Here is a 24,837-nt window from a genome sequence, read left to right as displayed (position 1 = left end):
TAGTAGCTCAACCCTCTAGCATGCCAACACAGGAAATGGAAATGGGGTCCTCTGGAAAACTAGTTGAAAGAACAAGAGAACATAAGATCGAGGTAACTAGGATGTACAAGAGAGGGAAGAGGCTTGTGTTTGATTCTCATGGTGAGAAAGGGACCAAGCTTTCTACATCAACAAAGCAGGGATCAACAACAAGATAAAGACATGGTTGAACATGAATTTGAGTTGGTTGATTTAGAGGAAAAGGATTAGACTTCAAGCATGTAGTTATGATCAAAGATAAAGACTATCAGATCAAAGAGCTCACAGTGAACATGTCAAGAGAAAGGTACATCATTTCATTCCTTGAACAGGAGAATAGTTAGCACGAAGCGAAGCAAATGATTATGGAAAAAGAGCAAACAAAATTATTGTAGCAGGTTGGCAAGGGAAAAGGGGTCATACAGTCAAGTGAACCTGAAGGAACACAAGGGTAGAGTAAGAAAAAAGGCCAAGAACAAAGGGGCTAGAAGGCATTGCAGGAAGAAGAAAAAAAAAATTTGAGGAATGAAGAGATAGACCTAAAGGAAATAATTGCTCTTGAGGTAAATCAAGACAAGGAAATATGGCTCAATAGGGTGAATGATCATTTAGAAAAGCTTCTAGAGGATGAAAATAGAGACAATCAACTGCTAATGCACATGCTACAACACTACCAAGCTCAAAACATGATTTGCAATGTCAAGGTCAAGCAGCTTGAAAACAAGCTCAAAGAAGCAAAAAAGGATAAAAAAGATGAAGGAAACTTGGAGATTCTTGCTGAAGCATATATGGAGGTTTGAGATCTATCATTTTACACCCCTTGGCCAATTTTGAGCAAATTATAAGCAGGTTTGGTTTTTTCTGAATTTTGAAGCCTAATTCAGAAATTCAACAGTTTCAGGAGTGCAGCGCCAAGCATTTTCATCAGGAATCTATTTAAGGAAAAATCTACATTTTTTGAAATCGCTTTCTATCCTCTAAAAACCCACTTGCTCAGATTTTCCAAAGGTGGTTCACGTTTTGAGAAAAGTGGAAAAAAGTGGCGAAAAAATAGCTTTATGGACCCTTTTTTGACAGGTGTTGTGCTCCTAGAGTGACATCGTGCAAATGGATTTTTGAAGGCATTCCCATGGGTCATTTTAAAAATTCAAACTCTTGTGGAAACCACACTTGAAGGGCTAATTGACCGGTCTCTCATATATTAATTTGGAACAGAGAAAGGCACCTGAAAGTGAGCTCAAAGTCGGCGCTGCACTTCTACATTTTTCTGTGTTTTAAATGTTAAATTTCACTACGTAAAATTTCTAGTTTCCTATTTGACTTAGTCAAAGCCAAAAATCTTTATGTAATGGCACTTGTTTCGAGTCTAGGTGATGTAGGAATGAATAAAAGTACATGATAGGTTTTTTTTTATGTTTATTAGTTCCTCCACCAAGGAATTCAACTCCTAGAGGTGGGCAAGTGGTATAAGAGAGTCTATATGGATCATTTCTCTTTCAGAGAGAAGGGTCAGACTTTTTTTGGAGTAGGCTTGCATGTAATCATCTTTTCAGCTAATACATAGACAGTTGCAGCTATTTTTAAGAAATTCTAGCCCAATGAGTTCATGGTGTTTATTATTCATTTTATTTGTTTTCTAATGGTTGAATAATCTTTATATATATGATATATATTCTTTCTTTGGATGCCTTGCAGTGAAATATACAGAATTCTTGTTCTCAAGATCTATTTATCTAGTTTCCATAGTTATGTTTATGTCTTCCTAAGCTAATGAAATCATGTTTACTTATGCTTATTAGTTTCTTCTTCACTCTCACTTCTATACAACATTGACAATATTATAAATGCACCATGGTCTTTTGACATCTAGCTCCTTTTCATATTTTCTTCTACACTCCTACAGCCTAGACCTCTTTGTGGCTCCAAAATCTAAATTTTCAGCAACACACAAATAATTATATATATCTAGCCTAAAAACTTATTTTCTTTAAACTAGTTTCACTGATAAGAGACTTTGAGACATCCATCTCATGCTTAGCAGGGCTAGCTACTAAGCTGAAGTGGTTTGAGGTTACCCTTCTCGATCACCTTTCAGCCTAGGAAACTGTAAGGGACTAACAGGATCTTCTCCTCTACTTAAGAAAAATTCTTCACCGTCTACACTACTCAAATCATCAATATATTCACACTCTAAACACTTATCTAAGTTGTAGATTAAGTGAACAGAATATTCCTACTAAAACCATGGGAAGTTACCATTGTTTCAACCCTTGCAAAAGATATGATGCAACAAATGCTGGAAAACTGAGTTTGGATAGGGTAACGCTCTGTTTGGCTTCAGAAAAAGCATTCATATCAGGACAAGCACCTTTCTAATGAAGGAAACTCAAGTTATAACAACCCAAATGCTCTACTAAACTGCATTACCCAAGTTTGACCCCAAAAATTGAGTCAACAATGCTCCAAATTTTCTAGAATCATCCTCTCACGACTTGAAATCACCTCCTAATATAGTAGAATGAATACATTATTTGAGGATTTTCATATGAAGGATCTAAGTCATCATGTCAATGCCTCCAACCTTGTCTAACTGATCATCATATTAGGGTCTCCAAAAAACTTTACACCATGCCAACAACTCACCTCTAACAGTTGCACAAGATGCAACATCTCTGTAAAAACGTATAATACATCCCCATCATCATCATAAGGGAAAACCACCACTGCAATAAGTCATATCCATGGGCATACGCATGAAGACTTGGATGAAGCACATGCCAACACAAGAGAGCTCTTCCATGAAGGTCATACTCCCAACATGATACATCGTAAAGAAGTTGACATCAAAGGTGGATATCAATACCAAATAACCATCTCAATGTCAACACAACTAGTTATAACCATACAACATATGCATGACTAAACACCTGCAATACATGTTATAAGGTTGACATCAATGCCAACACACACCAACTAAAAATATACAAGCCATAATGCCAACACAAGATGGGGTAGAGTAGGGTAAGCTAGGCTAAGTTAGAGTAATCTAGTGTATGCTAGAGTAGGCTAGGCTATGCTAGAGTAGGCTGGACTAAGTAGACTAGGCTAGAGTAGGCTACATTGCGCTAAAGTAGGCTAAGCTAGGCTAGGATAGAGTAGGCTATACTAGAGTATGCAAGGTTAGGCTAGGGGTAACACCCTCCTCCCATATTTACCAAGCTAACTAGTCCACTTGGGTAAATATGTGGCTAAGAGTTACTATGATATGATTCAAGTCCCCATGTATAGTTAAAGAAGTGGAATTGACACACCAAAACCAAACTAACCTTTCTTAGGAGCTACTGGACCCCCATGGACTAAACAACCACTCCAGGTGCCAAACCCCTGCGCTAGCCTCCTTTTTGCTAAGCTAGACCCCTAATAGCTACTATGACAAGACCTCCAACCTACTAAAACTCTCCACTCGCTTACACAAAAAGGAATCCATGCGGCTACCGCATTTTTTAGGTATTTTTGTGCCAATGACCCTAAATTTTGAGCCATTCTTTCAGGGCTAGGACTCATGCCTCTACCCAGAACTTGATGAAATTCTTAGAAATGATAACTAACAAGAATAAAAGACCGATAACGCAAAACTTGAACAAGGACCTAACTAGACGCATCCTAACCATGAGAGGCCTTTAGTCAAAAACATCATAAACATGTAATGTACAGGTCATATAAACACATCTGAACATAGGTACCTCATACTTATCTAAGATTCATTAAAAATGTATCATTCCCTCTCTGAATAGTTGCATTATCATCTATTAGGTCATATATTCATTAACATTTCATTTACTAATCAAAACATGATGAGAGCCATAAACAAAGTATGTTATAAACCATGCTTATAGCCATGATATAGCCAACATAATAACAAATATAGCACATCCATTAAAACCACATAATAACAAATATACCAAAACCATTAAAACCACATAATAACAAGTACATTTGCACATAGAACACAAGAGGAAGAGAGCTCTTATTAACATATGCAAAAGCCAACCAAGTAAGGGACTTCCATGTATCACCCGACCATGGATTGGGTTGAACCAATTTTTTTTTTAGCCAATCACCCTTGTGCCATATTCCCAGCATGAATGTGGGACTCACAACAAAAACGACCAAGGCCTCATCAGGCTTTACTGTATATCCTGCCACTACCAGTCAGAGATTCCTAGGCTTGAAACCCTCTTCTATACAACCAGGCTTCACCACAATCCCGCCAAGGGATTCGTAGGCCCAAACAAGAAACATACACTACTAGGATTTACCGTAATCCCACCATATATTCATCCAAATATCACTAAGCCTGTACAAGCATGGATCCCTTTGGATCTCTCCACCTAAAACATGTGGAATTTGTCTGTATCCACCCTCTAGGCTTTATCATATATCTCACCATTTACTGGTTGAGGATTCCTAGTCCCAATGAGGGTACACACAACCAAGCTTTACCGCAATCCCACATTTATCAGTCCAGGGATTCATAGGCCTTGTGGTTTTTCCTGAGACGACCCACTTAGTTTCAAAACCATTTGGCAATCCAGCTTAACCAAGAGAACCCCATCACACCATGGCTATCTGGAAATGGAAAGGCAATTTTGAAAATCATTGTCACGCCTGGAAAAACCCATTCCAATGAGAGTAATAGAACCAAATACACACATGCATGCCAAAACTAGCAAGGAAATCATACATGAAACTCAATAACTGCAAGTAATCTTGTTGTAGCCACTTGATCCAAATCTTCCTTGCTTCCTTTTTTCTTTCTTGTCCTTCCTTTGCCTTTCTTTCCTCCAATGCTAGAGTGCTCCATGAATGCTCTAAGTGTCCAAGAGTATGAGAGAGAGTTCCATGCAAAAACTAATAAAGGTTCGGGAAGTGATCCTTAGAAACCTTTTTATTAATGAGGCCTCTATTTTCTTCAATCTCCATTTTTTCCCTTCATTTTCCTCCACACAAATAACTTGTGACCTTTCACCTTCCTTTCCTCCTAATTTCCATTATTTTCATAAATAAAATGTCGATTGATGCCTCTTGCCTTTTCAAAGCCTTTTCCATTGTCTTTGCCAATTTCCCTTCACCATAATAAACCAAAGAATACCCACTAGGATGTTTTTCCCACCACTCAACTTGGAATATGTGTCCCATGACCTTGGTCCTATTTTTCCTTTATTAACTTTATTACATGAACTTTTAACTCACGGTTGTTACTCTAGGCAATGCTAGAGTAGGCTAGGCTCAATTTCGTTAGAGTAGGATATGCTAGAGTAGAGTAGGTTAGGCTAGGCTAGGCTAGGACAGGCTATGATATCCTAGGATAGACTAGGATAGCCTAAGATAGACTAGGCTAGGCTAGGCTAGGCTAGGTTGGAGTAGGCTAAGCTAGGATAGGCTAGGCTAGAGTAGGCTAAGTTAGGTTGGGCTAGGCTAGGCTAAAGTAATATAGGTTAGGCTAGGTTAAACTAGGCTAAGATAGACTAGGCTAAGTTATGCTAGGAATGGCTAGAGTAGGCTAGGCTAGGCTAGGCTAGAATAGAGTAGGCTAGGCTAGGCTAGGCCAGGCTATAGTTGGTAGGTTATGCCAGAGTAGGCCAGGATGAATTAGGTTAGAGTAGGGTAGGCTAGAGTAGAGTAGGCTAGGCTAGGATAGGCTAGAGTAGGCTATGCTAGAGTAGGCTATGCCAGAGTAGGCTAAGCTAGGGTAGGCTAGGTTAGGCTTGGCTGGAGTAGGTTAGGCTAGGCTATATTAGGCTAAGTTAGGCTAGGCTAGGCTAGGATAGAGTAGGCTAGGCTAGACTAGGTTAGAGTAGGCTAAGCTAGGATAGGTTATGCAAGGCTAGAGTAGGTTAAGTTAGGTTGGGATAGGCTAGGCTAAAGTAAGCTAGGTTAGGCTTGGCTAAAGTAGGTTAGGATTTGTTAGAGTAAAGTAGGTTAGGCTAGATTAGACTATTCTAGAATAGGCTAGTATAGGCTTGGTTAGGATAGCATAGGCTAGGCTAGGATAGGGTAGGCTATTATAGGCTAGAGTAGGCTAGGATAGGCTAGGAAAGTGTAAGTTAGGCTAGCCTATAGTATGCAAGGATAGGCTAGGCTATTATAGGCTAGAGCAGGCTAGGATAGGCTAGGAAAGTGTAAGTTAGGCTAGGCTATAGTAGGCTAGGATAGGCTAGAGTTGGCTAGGCTAGGCTAGGATAGGCTAGGTTTGAATAGGCTAGGCTAGGATAGAGTGAGTTAGGCTAGGCTAGGTTAGAGTAGGCTAAGCAAGGATAAGCTGGAGTAGGTTAGTCTAGGTTGGGTTAAGCTAGGATAAAGTAAGCTAGGTTAGGCTCAGCTAAAGTAGGCTAGGCTTGGTTAGAGTAAAGTAGCTAGGCTAGTCTAGGCTTTGTTAGGCTAGTGTAGGCTAGGCTAGGCTAAGTTAGGATTTTCTAGGGTATAGTAGGCCAGGATAGGCTAGGCCAGTGTAGGCTAGGCTAGGCTAGAGTAGGTTGGGTTAGGCTAGAGTAGGCTAAGCTAGGTTAAAGTAGGCTAGGCTAGGCTAGAGTAAAGTAGGATATAATAAGCTAGCTTAGGCTAGGCTAGGCTAGTGTAGGAAGTAGTAGCTTAGGTTTGGATAAAGTAGGTTAGGATAAACTAAAATAGCCTATGCTAGGCTAGAGTAATATATGTTAGGAGAAAGTTGGCTAGGTTAGAGTAGGATAGGGTTGGCTTGGCTAGGATATGCTAGGCTAGGCTATGCTAGGCTAGGCTAGGTTGGACTAGGTTAGTCTAGCCTTAGCTAGACCAAGCTAAATTAGGCTAGCCTAGAGTAGAGTGTGGTAGAGTAGAGTATGTTGGGATAGAGTAGACTAGTCTAAGTTAGGCTTTAGAAATATAGTTTAGAGAAAGCTAGGCTATGCTAGGTTAGGATAGGCTAGAGTAGGCTAGGCTAGAGTGTGCTAAAGTTGGGTAGGTTAGGCTAGGTATAATAGGTTAGAGTATGTTAGGATAGCCTATACTAGGCTATGCTAGGCTATAGTTGGCTAGAGTAGTCTAAGAAGGCTAAGTTAAGGTAAACCTAGCTTGAATGGCATAGATAAGTTAGCCTAGATTAGAGTAAGCTTAGAGTAGGATAGGCTACGATAAATCAAAGTAGGCAAGTCCAGGCTAAGCTAGGCTAGAGTAGGAAAGGCTAGGCTAGAACAAGTTAGGTTAGGCTAGAGTAGGTTAGGTAAGGATAAAGTAGGCTATACTAGAGTAAGATATGTTAGGAGAGAGTAGGCTAGGCATAGCTATGCTAGAATAGGCTAGGATATTCTAGGTTAGGCGAGGATAAGCTAAGGTAGAGTAGGTTAGGTTAGTCTAGGCTAGAGTAGGTTAGAGTAGGCTAGGGTAGCCTAGCTTAAGCTAGGATGGAGTAGAGTATTCTACCTACCTTACACTAGGCTAGAGTATAGTAGGGTAGAGTAGGCTAGGCTATTGTTAGGTAGGTTATGCTAGGGTAGGATAGTCTAGAATAGGGTAGGGTGGAGTATGTTAGGCTTAGCTAGGAAGGACTAGGATATGTTAGCCTAGACTAGGATAGATTAGCTTAGACTAAGATAAGTTATCCTAGGATATGCCAGCCTAGGCTAAGATAGTCTAGGATAGGCTATCCTAGGTTGGGATATGCTAGCCTAGGCTAGGATAGGATATCCTATCCTAGCCTAGACTAGGATATACTAGACTAGGTTGGGTTATAGTGGGTTAACGTAGGCTAGGCTATAGTGGGCTAAAGAAGGCTAGACTATAGTGGACTAAAGTAGGCTAGTTTAGGCTAGGTAGAGCAGGCTAGAGTAGGCAATGTTAGGCTATGCTAGGATAGAATAGGGCATGAAGGCTAGGCTATGCTAGGGTAGAGTAGGCTAAGAAGGTTAGGCTAGGTAGAGTAAGCTACAGTAAGCCAGGCTAGGGTATTGAAGGCTAGAGTAAACTAAGAACGCTAGGCCAAGGTAATGTTTATTCGAATTGCTTAGAGTAGGACAAGCTAGGCTAGAGTAGCTTAGAGTAAACTAGGCTAGGATAAACCAAAGTAGGTCAGTCTAGGCTAAGCCAAGCTAGAGAAGGCATAGGTTGGAGTAAGATAGGGTACTCCTAAGCTAGGATACGTTAGGAGAAGCTAGGGTAGGCTAATATAGAGTAGTCTAGAGTACATTAGGCTATTGCATGTTAGAATAGAAAAAGTATTAGGTTAGGGAAGGCTAAAGTATTCTAAGGTAGGCTAGGCTAAAGTATCTTAGAGTAAAGTAGGAAAGGATTAAACAAAGTGGGTAAGTGTAGGCTAGGCCAAGCTAGAGTAGGCATAGGTTGGAGTAAGATAGGGTAATCCCAAGCTAGGATATGTTAGGGTAATCTAGGCTAGGCTAATATAGAGTAGGATAGAGTCCAGTATGATGCAATAGGTTAGAATAGGTAAAATCCTAGGCTATTGAAGGTTAAATTATTCTTAGGTAGGTGGTCTAGAGTATGTTAAGCTATAATAGACCATACTATAATAGGCTAGGATATAGTATGATAGAGTAGGGTATCACAGGTCATGCCATAAAAGGTTAGGAAAATGTATGGTAGGCATGATACAGATTGGCTATAATAGGGTAGGTTAAGACTGGTTAGGTTAGGTTTGACTAGGCCAAATAGAGTAGGCTATAGAAGGATAGGCTATCACAGGCCAAGTTAGACTACACTAGGACATGCTAGCTAGAGTAAGATAGACTAGGCTAGGCTAGACTAGAGTAGGCTAAGCTAGAGTAGGCTAGGATAGGTTATACTAAAGTAGGCTAATGTAGAGTAGGCTAAGCTAGAGTAGACCAAGATAGAGTAGTCTAGACTAGAGTAGGTTAGCCATTCTATGGTAACTTAAAGTAGGCTAGGCTAGAGTATGTTAAGCTATAATAGCCTAGGTTTAGGTTAGACGAAGATAGGAGAGGTTAGGATATGCTAGGCATAGTCTAGGGTAGGCTATGTATTGTAAGCCTAACTTAGAATGCACCTAGAAGAGCAAGCTACATCATGAAAAAAACAAAAACACATGCACAATGAAGAATAATTTTTTGGGAAGGAGTTACAATCACCTTTCCATCAATATTCATACATATTTAAACATAGATGATGTGGTTGGAGCGATTGTACCCTTTCTAACCAATCACTCATGAATTCAACTTTTACCCTTTATTCATACATTTACTCATATAGATATGATTACTTACATAGGCTTAAGAGGCCCCTCAACATCTCCCTCACCCTCAATTCCTTACTCATCCTGAGAAAGGATGGAACAATGTCTTGGAACTCTACCTTTTGTAGAAGTATCCTTACTATACATCAACCATGCATATCAATATACATAACTAACTCAGCCACAACAACTACCAATTTGATAAGATGCACGTACATAAGGCTTACTATGACTTTTACTCACTAGGTGGCTATATATTGTATGTATCAACTCGCAACCATTCTCTACAGTCTATCTACGACAAAAACTGCTACTCTAACCAGGAATCTTTGGGTAGCTCCTCTCCAATATAGGGGCCTCTCTTACTACTCTCTATAGATGAGTATACTGTGTGATTGTCACTCCTGGGAGTTTCTTATTCATACATTAAATTAGTGAAAGTTTACACATCAACCATCCTACTCTTTGCCACTATCACAATGGAAGAACTATTTTATTACTTTATACCTGAGGAGAAATCAATATATTCTCATGCTGTCAAAATTTTGTAACTTCAACTACAAAAAAGATCAACAACAACTTTCTATGTTACAAGTAATTCTATAAAAAAAAATTAACTACTTGGATGCTCTGACAATTCAACTACAAAATTTTGTATGTTACACATTTAATTTTGTTCCCAGTTGTAATAGATGCTATGTTGTTATTTCATTCTTATTGATAGATTTATTTTTATGGTTGCTAGTTAATGTTCATGTGTTGTTTCGTTATTGAATGCGTTGTATAATGAATAGATGGGTCGATTACTTGTTGCTTACTACTAATTTCTTGGGGTCTGTAATTAAATTTATGAAGGATAAATTTAACTCTAATGCGACATACTATTTTTTCTTGACGATTGAGCTATTCACAATAAGTGTCGACTTGATATCAATGAATGTCAGCAAGAGGTTGATCCCATCAACTAGACATTGATTTCAATTACAACAGTGGAGAATATCATCTACTTGAATTAAGGCTCACATTTCATCTTTCTATGAATTATGACACCAATTATTGATTGAAAGACTTAATCCAAATATAACTTGACTTAGTTATTCTTCATGTTATTTTTTTATGCAAACCCTACCATTAATTACAGACTCACAGATTTATTAAAACTACAATGCATCAAGAGATATGCTTCGATAAGAGAATAAAATAAGGAATATCAGGTCTATAACAGTCTCATACTAAACATAAATGTCACTACCAACAAGCACATCCATTATCTACAACATTAGAATCTTAGTTGAATCAATCTCACTTAATATGTTTCATACTAGTTTTGTCTGATATTTTAGTTGACCACTCCTTTACACAAGAATTTAGCCAAGTCAAATTTTGCATCTATTATTCACTAGTGAAGTCGAAATCAAAGCTGACTCTACCATATGGTCAAAATTGACCAAAATATAACGAAGTAAATAAGTTTAACCAAGGGTTGTCGATGTCAATGTCGAATAACTCTCTTCAGGTATCATTTCTCCCATTGTGTCAGTTTCTTTTTGTATATTTTCATATCATTTTTCATCTTGCACATGTAAGCCAAGTCCATTTATTGACCAAATCTTTGGTTTCTTGATTATCTTCACTTACATGTTATGATAATAAATAGTTAAAAGTTTATATCTATAGTGCAAGTTCCTTTTCAAAAATATTTACCATAACAAGTCTACTCTATTGATATATTACCATTGAATATGTAGTTACTTGGAGGTTGGTTAAAATATTTTACGCTCTCAAATATTTGAAAATAACTTGCACACTTAGACTAAATACAAACTCGACTTCTCATGATACAAATGATCCTTCATTCTCCCACATATGGCTTTCAACTTCTTATATGTAGTGTGGAAATCCCATACTAGTATTTTGCGTGATGAAAGCATATATCATATCATTCTAAGTGGAAATAAAATTTTCCAATAGTAGCTTTCAAATGTACATGTAGTAATTTTAATCGATAAGTGACCAATATTAACTACCCAGACCTAGTGACCCAACTGGATAGCATATTTAAGGTAAGTCGATCATTTCAGATATTGAACAAGTCAACTACTCAAATGGTTGAATTTACCTTGCATTCCTTCATATCAAATTTCTAGGATGTTGAATAATTGTGATCACCAATATGTGTGAGCAATTCTAATCAACCTCCTTCATATGTCATGCATTTGATGAACAACATGCATCCTCAACTCTTGCATCCATAAATTCGACATTTCCCTGAAAACAAGTGATTGGCTCAACAGAATTGAACTATGGACAACAAATCACCTTACATATGGTATAAGTGAAAAAGTGTCCACAAAGGAGTTATAACCAAGGTCTAAATCCCACATTGTTAAACTGAATTCGAGCCTTGAGGGACTTGAGAGTGGACTCTAGGAATTCATTTTAATCCATGGAGTTCTTCATTCTAGGCATTAGGGACTAGATTTTGGTTATGACAGTTCTATGGTTAATTTCTTAAGAAGTACTGAGTCTATTGAGGTGAATTTCTCCATCCATGAGTTTTGTTACCTAATTGTAATACCACCATGCTCTCCTTCAAATATTAGAGTAGTAGATATGACAATAATAATATATGGTATTTTGATATTGATAGTTGCAAGGATTTAAGAAATAGACTCTTTTAATTGTTTGCCAAGTCAACTAAATCAACTTAATGGTAGTCATACTACTTCAACTGGTCAAATCTTATCGAACATCAAATTATGTCCATAAATAAATTTTTATGCCTTTCACTAGCAATGCAATGGCGAGAAAGAACTTTATGTTGATGTCATTGTATGTAAGTGTCAACCAAGAAGGATCATGCAGCAATATTTCTACAATCCCATCAACACAAAACAAAATTAACCAACATGTCTAACCATTTTCCAATATTATTCTATACATAAAGCAGTTTTATTTCTACATGAATCACGAGCAGAGTTTGTAATAATAATTTTAAAAATAATCATCAAAATTATTGCACAAATATTTTTCTAATTAACTATAATAGCAAGTTCTTATTTATTTTCTTCATTTTGGCTGCTTAGGTAGATAGAGCAACATCCATGATCAATATTTCATGTGCGGAATGCATGTTCTTCAAGCATCTCTTCAAAAGTAATTTTTCATGAACATCTCCCCACTTCTAGACTAATCCTCTTCATTTTCATTCTGCAGGTTCATTCATTTTTCTCTTCTTGCAGGTTCATCCCACTCCCTCATTCATTATTTTTGTCACCCAACCAAATGAAGTAAATAATTGCATCATATGTTGTAAGTCTAAATTACAATGCACCTACAAGAAATTAGTCTTGTTCAAACATTAAATATTAAACAATGATTAAATAAACAACAAAAAGATAATTTAATCAAGGTACCAAAAATACATGGTGATGCCTTCGCCTCAAATTAATCAAACATGAAATGAATCAATCTTGAGTTGTGCACACATCACATATATCAAGGAAGGATCTAGATTCTTTCACCTACACTAGTTCCAGATGAATCCAACATTGAGGTAAATAATAAAGGATGAACTACCAAAACTAATAGCAATTGATTTTATTTGCTCAATTTCAAATAGTGAATGGGTTCCTACCCTTGTTCTAGTACCCAAGAAAAAGGGAAAAGGAGAGTTTTCATAGATTATTGATAACTTAACAAAGAAAATTATAAAGACCAATTTTCACTTCTTTTCATCGACAGGGTCATGGATATTTTAGCAGGAAAAAAATATTTTTCTTTCTTGTATGGATTTAGCAACTATACCTAAATTCAAATTGCATTGGAACACTGAGATAAGACTAAATTTACTTTTCCATAGGGGAAATTCACATATCAAGTTCTATCATTTGGATTGTATAACTCCCCTCCACCTTTCAATGAGTTCTAATTGGTATATTCTCTGATCTTATACATGACTATGTGGATATAAATATCTATCTATGTGTGTGTGTCTATATATATATATATATATATATATGGATGATTTCACAACTTATGGTGATGAGCTTGATGAAGCATTAGCTAATTTGGATAAAACATTAATAAGATGTAAGGAATTTAATATGGCCCTTATAAATCTCAAGTTTTAAATGATCTTAACCAATAGTGTTGTGTTAGGACATTGCATTTCAGCACAAGGTATTCAGGTTGATTCAAGAAAAATTAAGGTGATATTAGATTTACCTACTCGGCACTTAGAAGAAGAAGAATGTAGCTTCCTAGGATATGTTTCTTACTATCAACAATTTATTGAAAAAATTCTTAAATTTATCATAAATTATTTTCTCTACTAACAAAAATTTAGATATTGTCCAAATAGAAAAGTGTCAGCATACTTTCGAAGAATTAAAGGATAAAGTGTAAAAGGCACTAGTTTTAAGAGGGACTAATTGGTCCCTTCGAATCCATATTTCCATGGATGCCTCAAACACCATTATAGGAGTTGCGCAAAGACAACTTGAAGCAAGAAACCCGCAATAAATCTACTATGTTAGTAAAAATATTTTGTCTGTGGAGCTTAATTATACGTTAACTGAGGAGTTCCTTGCAATCATTTATGCAATAAATAAATTTTGAAGTCATAATATAGGTTATCTGGTAATATTACAAATTGAATATGTTGCAATCAAATATTTGATGAATAAACCAATTAAAAAAAGTGAAATTGAATATGATATTATCATCTTAGATAAACCACATCACAGTAAGACATCACTAACCATCACCAAATTGGTCTCTACCCAAGTTATTTAGGGATCAAGGGCATTTTTTCCAACCAAGGCTCCAAGACTAGTAACTCAACCCATAGCTATTGTCAGGCTCCAGAGCATTTGTCCAACCAAGGCTCTAGGAATAGTGTCTCAACCCTCCAAGGGCTCCATATTTCTTTCCAACCAATGCTCTGGGACTAATAAATCAACCCAAGTTGTTACGGGGCTCTAGAGTATTTGTCCAACCAAAGCTCTAGGAACTAATAACTCAACCCACATCCAAAGGAACATGAGAACCAACCAGAAAGGAAAACGGAAAGGCTTCCACAACACCATGGCTATCTAAGAAATGGAAAGGCTATTTAAAACCATTATCAATCCAAGAAATTCTCCATGTCAATGACATATCATGACCAAGAAACCACATGCATATGCCATGCATGCCAAAGCTAGTAAGGAAATCATACATGAAACTCGGTACCTGCAAGAAAAACCCATTATGGTTTTTGATCCCAATGTACTCTTGCACTTTCCTACTATTCCTTAAACTTCTTTCTATGAATCTCAAGTATCTCACACTCCTCTAAGAGTTCTCCAAGAAAACTCTAAATATCTAAGAGAGAGAGAGAGAGAGAGAGAGAGAGAGAGAGAGAGAGAGAGAGAGAGAGAGAGAGAATATAATGAGAGCTCCAAAATTGAACTGACAAAAGATTGTGAAATGATCCTCATAATCCTTTTTATTAACGGGGCCTCTACTTTCTTCATTTTCCATTATTTTCCTTCATTTTCCTCCTCACATGCTTCGTGTGACCTTTCACCTTCCTTTTCTCATAATTTCCATTATTTTCATAAATAAAATGCCAATTAATGCCTAATACATTTCCAAATCCTTTTCCATTTCCTTTGCCAATTTCATAGCCATAATAAACAAAATTAACACCCACATTAGGATTTTGTTCACAACATTCAACTTGGAATACGTGTGTTATGACCATGGCTATTATTTTTCCTTTTATAACTTTTATTACATGGATTTTTAAATAGGGTTGTTACGTGAGTAATGAAGCTGCTAGGGTTTGTGTAGACGTTGATGAACTTGTGACAATGATAATGATTGTAGTTGTAGGGTATGTTTGTAGGATGTACAATACAAGTTACATATTGTATGATTGAAAGAATAATAATATATTGAGGAAGAGATCCCAAGTAGATTTTGAGGCAAAGCATATTTTTTTGTTGAAGTAGAGTTTGTATTTGCAAAAAGTTTTGTGTTTTGTATTGTTGACAAGCAGAGGTGGATCTAGTCTAGAAATTGTGAAACATGGTCTATAGGTTGATTAGGTTGGTTGGGTGGTACAAGTAAGGTGAGTGGAGTCTCCTTCAAGTTGGAGCCTGTGAATACCTCAAGGAAACAAGGTGGTGCTAGGGCAGGTTGGAGCCTATGCAGGGCACTGCAGCATCCTTGTAATCAAACCTCGTAAACATGGTGTTAGAGCATCCTTTAGGTTGGAGCCTATAAATGAGGGCATTGGAGAATCCTTTATATTGGAGCCTCCTTTAGTTGCTGTTGAAAATATTGGAAGTTACAACCTCCGAATTGATGTAAACTATTGAAGACAAATATTAAGAATCGTCCGTTACTTTTTCTTCCAGAAGGGTTTCCACCTAAAAATATTTAATGTATTGTATTTATTGTTGTGCATTGATGAATGGTGTTGGTGATTACTTTATGTTTATATGATGATAATAATAGTTAATGTTATGTGAAGTTTAAATTAAATAATTGAAGAGAAATATTGATTCATCCCCTCTCAATATTTCCAACAATTGGTATTAAAGTAGGTTCCTTCAACTCTAACCTAACAGTTGGAGGGTAGATCTTAGGTGAATCAACATGGGAAAGTGAAAGACGCAAGTTGCAAAAAAATTAAAATAATAAAATGAAGTTTCTAGTGTTACAACTAATGAAATGAATCATGTTGGTCTACCGGATCTTGAATTTAATGTAGCCAAATATGAAATATGGGAATCCAGAATGAAAGTCAATTTGCAAGATCAAGGATATTATGTATGGAATTTTTTTTTTTTTTAAAACACATCTACTGACAAATCTAGAAGGTATAATATGAAATCAATGAATGTTATTCTTTGTGCTCTACCAGATCCTCTAAAATCAAAATTTTGTCAATAATCATCAGCCAAAAGTATTTGGAAGAAGTTCTATGATCTCTACTCAAAAAAGCATGCAGATCAAGATGAAAATGGTGATTCAAATACAGATGATTCTCAAGTTGAATAATATGACAATGGAGAAGAAGAAGAAGTAGAAGTGGACATTGAAGAAGTAGTATCTAGTGCCTTGATATAGTTGAAGAATATAGAGAAGGTAAATCACACACTGAAAGAAGAAGTTTATCTCTTAAAACTCCAAGTGTAAGAACCATAAAAAAATAGAAAAACTTAGCAAATCAATTAGAATATTGTGTTCATAAGCATGAACGTGAATTAATATTAACAAAAAAGGAACTTGAGGTGGCTCTAACCTAAATCAACAAGCTTAAAGAATGGCAGAAGAAACATTTGTAGGAAATTGAAAAGAAGGATCATGTCATTAAAATTATACTTTAGTCATCAAGTGAGAAAAATAGAAGAAGAGAAATTCTATCTGAAGACCCAGGTTGAAAAATCTAAAAGAATTGAAGGTGAAAAAAAATTTCAAATTCAAAATAAATAAGAACATTGCATGAAACAAGAAGATTAAATCCTATCATTAAACGTTGAAGATGACAAGTTTAATAAAATTTTGTAGAGCTCACAAACTTTGGATGATATTCTTAGCTGCCAAAGATCTCCATGCATTAAAACAGGTATCATCTATATTGGTGATAGCTCATCTAAGGGAGTTTCAAGATCCAAGACCTCATAGAGAAACGTTGATGAGAATCTTGACAACAAGATCCCCCAAAGTTTAAATTGAATTGAACGATGAAAGAAGGCTAAAAATGTTTCCACCATAATAAGTAATGTTGATCAAGAATGGGTTGTACCTCCTCTAAGAAAGAATCCTTATAAAACACCAAAAAGAGAAAACATCTCGTCCAGGTACCCTAGCATGTTTAATGGTTTTTTTTCATGTTCTAATTTCATGCATATCGCTTGGTACTACATAATGTGTGATGGGGATGATTATAAAAGATATTATCAAAACTCTAGAATGAAGTTTACATGATCGCAAGATAGATTTCAAAAATAATTTTCCAACAAAAGTATATGTCGATTGCTCCATCATTCAACCCTAACATTGAACGTTACAAATTCCATAATTATGGGCATATATCTCACGATTTCAAATATAATATGGAATCTTCCATGAGAGACAACCCTAACACCAGGTACATCAAGGTCTAGAGTAAAACTAAAACCAAGAAGATCAAGTGAATGAGAAAGTCCCTACAGTCATGAAAGTCTGTAGCAGTGGTTATAGTTTGAAAATCTATCCTTGAAAAGTTTATAGATGGAAGATTTGAAGAATTCATCATAGGAATGGTTAGAACTCTCAGCAGATTGGTTAGCTTTGTATTCAATAAAGTAGGAACTTGGGAAGCAGAATAATGAACATAATTGTAGAAGTTCTTAGTTGTGTAAAATCATGAAAGGCATATCAATTCAAAGGGATAGAAGCACTTAATGGAATATAGGTCTTTTTCATGAAATTATAAGGAGGAATTTCATTAGAGGGAGTAACCCTTTTCTATTCATGTCAAAGGAGAGAGAAATTAGGAAAGGAAAAACATAGACAAGAAGTCAGGGGAGTAGTGATTGCAAGGGGAGTATGTGTTGCCATCAATGACAAAGGGGGAGATTGTTGAATGGTGTTTTCATTGATGCCAATAATGATCCGTTAAATGATATTAATATATATCTAAGTTGAATTGATTGGAAGTTCCAAAGGACAAGGATCCCTAAAAATCCCTAGAAACCCCACACTTATTAAATATTTTGAGGATGCATATCAATGAATTTTCCTTAGAAAATATCATCACTTGATGCTCCTCTTAATGTAAATTCTAATAGTATGTGTCACACCATGAGGATCCTCATGGTTTGGGAGATATGACTAATCAAATATTAAAACCCATGATTTGTGGTCAAAATCCTTAAGATGGGTTGATCTAGAATTTTGTCATTAGCAAACATATTACTCAAATCATCAAGTTAGGTAGGATTTTCATTAATGTATTTAATCAAATGTTTGTGGCTAAAATATCTCATGGAGGGTTTCAAAATTCAAAATCATATCAAGGGTGTAATTTGGCATCATATTAAAGGAGGGTTTTTGGGCTCCACATTTTCAAATTTAAAATTTAAATTTCCCTCAAAAAGAAATTCAGTACACTCCCTCTAGAAGTCACTTTGGCCTCTATATAAATAGCATATTTAATCATATATTGGCTATGAATTAAGTGTATCGAACTTGAGGAAATAAATGTTTGCGGCCAGGGGACTCTTGAACATTTGAAGGAGGGTCAAACTATATGGAAGATATGTGGGATAAAAATATTGGTTTTCATTGGGACTAAAGGGTTTCATTGGAATTAAAAATCATTTCTATTTTAAGGACTAATATTTGTATTATTTTGTACTTGATCAATGAGAACTATGTGTGAAATCCTGGTTCATCTTTTTTACTCTTGAGCAACCTCTCTCGACCCTCTTTTGTGCATCAATTGGTAAGAAGTCGAGTTTAGAAGTCATTTATTTTTACCTAGGCATGGTTCTTTGCTCGAGTAATACAATCTTGTACATTCTAAAATTATTAAGAATAGTTTGTACCTACCTTGAAAATAGATATGTAACAAGTTGGAAGCACTGTTAAAAAATTTAAGGTGAATTCTTATAATAGGTGCAACCCTTTTCTCCAGGGAATATTTGTGGCAATCTTTGGACTCAAATTTGGGCACACATGGAGAGCCTTTTAAACACCTTCTATGATTAGTAAATATTATAAGGTATTTTGGATAGAGGACTAATTCAAGTTTGTGGGTAGGCATGTATAATATTCCTCCGAGGTCGCTCCTATGTAGATTTGGGTTTATCATAGTAATTTTGATGCAAGTTCTCAAGTACAATTTTGAGGAAAAGCTAAGAGTATAATTGTGGATATCCTTGCATATACCTGTGGCCTTAAGTATGGTATGTTTGTGGCCTTTTACATAATGATCTGAAACACATACTTGCATAGAAGGATGGACTTAATTATAGTACATAATTTCACCCATTTTGATTACATATTCAATGCTATTATGGTTCAATCAGTGGTACATTGCAGAGACCCTTGGGTTAGAATTTGACTGGTATTGATATATATCTATAGTAATTAATATATATATATATATATATATATATCATACCTTTCTCATGAATTAGTTTTGTTATCATTATTTATATTTAGAGATTCGTCTTGGTACACTCCCTTGCTTGTGAAAATTTTTTGAGTTTATCCTAAGGTGAAATCACTCGCATATCAGTATTATATTAGAGAAAAATATTAAGTTTTATAAGACATCTTTGTGCCCAAAATAATTTGGTTAAACTTTTATCTTCATCTCATCACTGCACTATTTTGTATAGTTTGTTTTCAAGCATGATCTAGGGGTTGCATAGGGTGTGATATTGCAAGTCTAAAATAGAATTTAGACTCCACAACTTTGAAGGAAGTAAATATAATTCAATGTGATGTAAAGGCCTCTAATATTAGTATATACGAAAATGACTTAAGTTTCCAACATTATGTATTGGTACATGTAGTGTTCTCAAGTATAGATGTTAAGGAATGATTGTATTGTTGATTCAATACTAAACCCAACTTTGTATTATCATGACTGAACTCTAAGTATCTAGATGATATGTATAATGTTATCAATGGTGCACTGCTAACTTAGGTAAGCCAAGGATAATTTTTACGTGATAACTAAATAAACATACACATGTTATTGAGAGTTGGGTTTGGTTATAGTCTAAAGTATTGAGGGAAAGTATGCTTTGATGCAATGCCTTAGCTGTTATAATAAGAAAAGTTGTATATACATTATTGGTGTATCTTGAGAATGTACCATTGAACTAGATGATAGTGTAGTTATATATGAGTTGTGATATATATATATATATGTATATATATATATATATATATGTATATATATATATATATATATATGTATATATATATATATATATGTATATATATATATATATATATATATGTATATATATATATATATATATGTATATATATATATATACATATATTACACATAAGGTTGTTAAAGGTAAGGTTTGTATGTTGAAAACACTATTGGTGTATGTACCATGGGAGGTGTTGGGAAAATTTATTGTCATTAGGGTATTGCAAAGAAACATTGTGATTATGTGATATGAGACAAAATTTGTTAATAGTGGGGCTTAATGTGTTACTCCTATAATGGAATTTTCATTGTTGATTTTACGTGTGACACTATTCATGCATTCGATATATGCTAGTAAGCTAGGGTTTGCAACAGATAATGTATCTGATTGCAGTCAAAATATGTATTCAGGACAAACATCCAAATTCCCTTATAGAAAAAAAAAAAAAAAAAAAATAACTGAGTAAAGACGTCGGGATGAGTAGAGCTGAGATTTTATACATGAGATTATGTATGTAAGATTGATAAGAGGACAAGGCACTTGGCTAATATGCATTGTAGATATGAGCGGTGAAGCTACTAGGGGTTATGTAGAATTTGATGACCTTGTGATAGTGACAGTGATTGTAGTTGTAGGGTATTTTTTCTAGTTGTACAATATAAGTTTTAAAATGTATGATTAATCGACTACAATATATTGAGATAGAGATCCCAAGAATATTTTGAGCAGAAGAAAATTTTATTGTTGAAGCAGAGTTTGTATTTGCAGAAAGTTCTATGTTTTGTATTGTTAACGAGTAAAGGTGGATCTCGTTTGAAAATTATGAAACATGTTCCTCGATTTAATTAGGGTGGTTAGGTTGTGCAAGGGATGAGATTGGAGTCTCCTTCAAGTTGGATCCTGACAACACTTTATGGTGGCAGGTTGGTGCTAGGGAAGGTTAGAGCTCGTGCAAGAAGTTCGAGCTTCCTTCCAGTCGAAGCTAGTAAATAGGGCGTTGGAGCATCCTTCAGGATCGAGCCTATAAAACAGGGCATTGGAGTGTCCTTCAGAGTGGAGCCTATAAACCATGGACTTGGAGCCTCCTTTAGTTGGAGCTAAAAATATTGGAAGTTGAAGCTTGCTAATTGATGTAAATTATTGAAGACAAATATTAATAAGGATTTAGTGGTTTTTCTCTAGGAAGGGTTACGAAATACAAATTTCTAGTGTATTGTATTTATTGTTGTGCATTGTTGAATGGTGTTGATGATTTATTTATGTTTTCCTGATGCTAATAATAATTAATTCTCTATGAAGTTTAAATTAACTAATTGAAGAGAAATATTTATTCACCCCTTGTCATTATTTCTAACATAATCCCTAGCCATGGTGCAACATAGTTCTTTTAAATATAGGATTTTCTCCGTCTCTAGATGCATATAACATTTATTGAATCATAAATTTTTATTCATGCATTATGGAAATATCACATAATCTTTGGGAAGAAATATGTCAACATATTTATTTCTACCTAATTTGACATCACTATAGAATTTTTCATGTACAACCCTGACCAAGTTTGTTAGGGGTAGTGATTCCCTTGCTCTTGCACCTTCTTTAAGGAAATTATCTCTATGCTCTTAGGGTATCTATTTCCATGAATGAGTGAAGTGACCTGTGTATCCACAAGTTAGCATTGTAGTTAACTCAATAAAGGATAATTTATTATTAGTAGGCCTATCTAGGTTGATTCCCATCTATCCCATGCATGTAGTGCTTCATTAATTTTTGTATGGGATTTATAGTTGAAGTTAGAAATAGGGACTAAGTAGCTGAGACTTGAAATGGTGGGACCTTTTGTAGTATTAGCAGGGTCTACAATATGCCATTTTATTTTATTAGAGGATGACGAAGTGGTAGGATCAGTGAATTGGTATCCCATATATTCATTTATACTATCACTTTGATCCTAATTTCTCATTTTTGTGATGCAATATATGGGATTTGTTATTTAATACTAAATGTCATGAACCTTGCACCTTAAAAATGATAAGAAACCAATAATTACAGTCCTCTTCGATTGAGTAACCTCCTTTTACAATGAATACAATGCACAATAAAATATTTGATGATCCTATGACTAATTCTATTTAGTGTATATATAGGAGACAATTGGTACAATTATAATAATGGGGCCATGAAGTTTCTAGTCAATATAATAATATAACAATAGAAATGTAATAAAATAATATGCAGGGATTAAGAAGGGGGATGGGGTAACATGGGGCTTATATAGGGCTTAACGTTTTTTATAATTACTCAAAATTTCAATAGTTTGTGACTTCCTTAGTTATCATATTCATTATCTTTACTATTGTAGTCATTTACGTACTACCTTGAGGATTGTTAGCCTCATTGATAAAGCATAAAAATGATACCATAACTAGTATGCATTGACAACTAATTCTTTTTCCTAGGAAAGTATCCCATTCCACTTAAACATCAAAATTGAAGGAGAAAATATAGGATCCTAGAGGGAAACCAACCTCCCAATCTAATTTTATTTAAACTGCAACAATTATCAACTATGATAGGTTAAGTGTGTGTTCACTAATTTTTGAGAACATTAAAATGATGATTGGCCTAGAAAATAGATGATATAAATTTTGGAATTGTATGAGCTAGACATTCTTCATTAGGCATTTGACTGTTAATATTTATTCGTAGCTGAGATGACCAAAGTTACAATGACTATAAAATAACCTTTATACCCAATTGAAACCTCATTGAGATATTGGAACATAGGTATGATTCTTTGTTGATCACATTGTTGACTCTTGGCTTGAATTCCTAGACTAGAAAGAATTGAGAAATAAATGTTGTGGAGCGAGAAGTTTAATTGCATAGTAAACAAGAGGAAATTGTTATGTCACATTTGAAACTACTAAAATTCATGAAAATGGAAAATCACAGTACCTTGTATTGGAAATATAACCAAGATTAGTCTTCATAATTTTGATATTATAAAAAATAAAAAAGATGGTGTTTGATTTAAAAGAAAAAGTGATTTTATCATGTCCTACTTTGACATTTAAAGAAATAAAATTCAATTGTTAAGTATGATCTTGTGTCTCCAAATGGACCAAGGTCGCCCTCCTGAGGACAATTCAACTTTCCCAAAGGACGTGTCCCTTCCTATGAACGAACAACTATATATTGGCATCTATACCTCATCACTCGGAACCAATTTGTATCTCTTTTATGGAGGACAATATTCATATCTATATGAGACACTTATCTTATGTGGTATGTGAATTATTTGAGGGACAATATTTTGTAATGATGCGAGCCTGGTATGGAAACATAGATCGATGGTATCTGAGCTTACTGCGGCAACATATTTTCTTTATTGTGAGAATTGTTGAGACACTTGATTGTACTAGCATATGGCATTTTGAAGACACTATTGTGGAAAAACATAGTGAGGGTTGACTTGGAATTTGGATTACTGGTTTGTTTATCTATGACTTGGATTTCTTTTTTCTAACAAAGGATTCTATAAGGAAAGGATTGTTGGGTTTCCCCTTGCAGGTTTTCATTTTTCTTTTAGCCTACTTTCTAATGTCTCTTGTCTTTTTTTAAATTATACTTCCATAATTGCTTGTTACCTAATTGAATCAAGAAAATACTAAATGAAGAACATATATAACAATCACAAGTAATTAGTACGATTAGAAATTCTAGATTGCACTAAAAATTTCTACACCACGGACTATAAAGAGGGTTTCCTTGTCCAATTGTTCATATAAATTATCATATTCAAAAAATAAAAATAAAATACAATTACAATACATAAAATTTCCATTTCAGAGAGAATCTTATGATGCAAATTTTGAACAAAAAGTCATAGCTTCCATGTGATGCAAAAAAGGATGTTGGATAAACCTCTAGGTCTAAAAGACTTCATATAAGAGGTGAAGGGTGACAAATGACACATTGTTTGTAAATAAAAGGAAAATGAAAGTCACAGGTTGTTCTCAGAAAAAGTCTCATTGCAAATATCTCCTCATTGTGAATCCAACGCAACTTGAATGGGCGAAAACAGACTTCAGATGGAGGAGTTATCATAAATATAAGTTCCCCTTTTGTTCTTTGGGAAAGAGGCATATTGGAGGTCAAAGAGGTAGTGAACAGGGGCCGTCGAATCAAGCCGATCAACAGTCCAAATCTGATTGGCATATCGCATCTGTGGTGATAGGCAGATTGGCAATCACAATCAGCGTTGGCATAAACCATATTATATGGGAAGGTCATGGGCTTATGCAATATGCGATTGAGACAAGTCGCATCACAATATTGCATGGGCACATTACCATGGAGCAAGGCTGATATGCTATAGGCTATATATGTGATGCGATGTCCAAATCTAATGGGGAGATAAGCCAGATTTAATATATTTTGAAATCTGTTCAATGGAATTTTTAACGTATTTTCATGTATTTCGTTTACTAAGTGAAATACAAAGGGGAGCATCGATGCAATGTAAACCAGACCCGAAAGGGTTCTGGAATGAAAATATATAACACTTCAAATCTGCCCAAAGCCATATTTGCGTTATTTTCCATGTTTTAACATATTTTAAAGATACAAAGGGGAAAC

This window comes from Pinus tabuliformis, chromosome 7 (assembly GCF_031772625.1).
Source record: "Pinus tabuliformis cultivar Carrire ecotype Pingquan chromosome 7, CPIR1, whole genome shotgun sequence".
NCBI classification, from domain to species: domain Eukaryota; kingdom Viridiplantae; phylum Streptophyta; class Pinopsida; order Pinales; family Pinaceae; genus Pinus; species Pinus tabuliformis.
The sequence above is the reverse complement of the archived record's forward strand: the minus strand, read 5'-3'. Positions refer to the sequence as shown.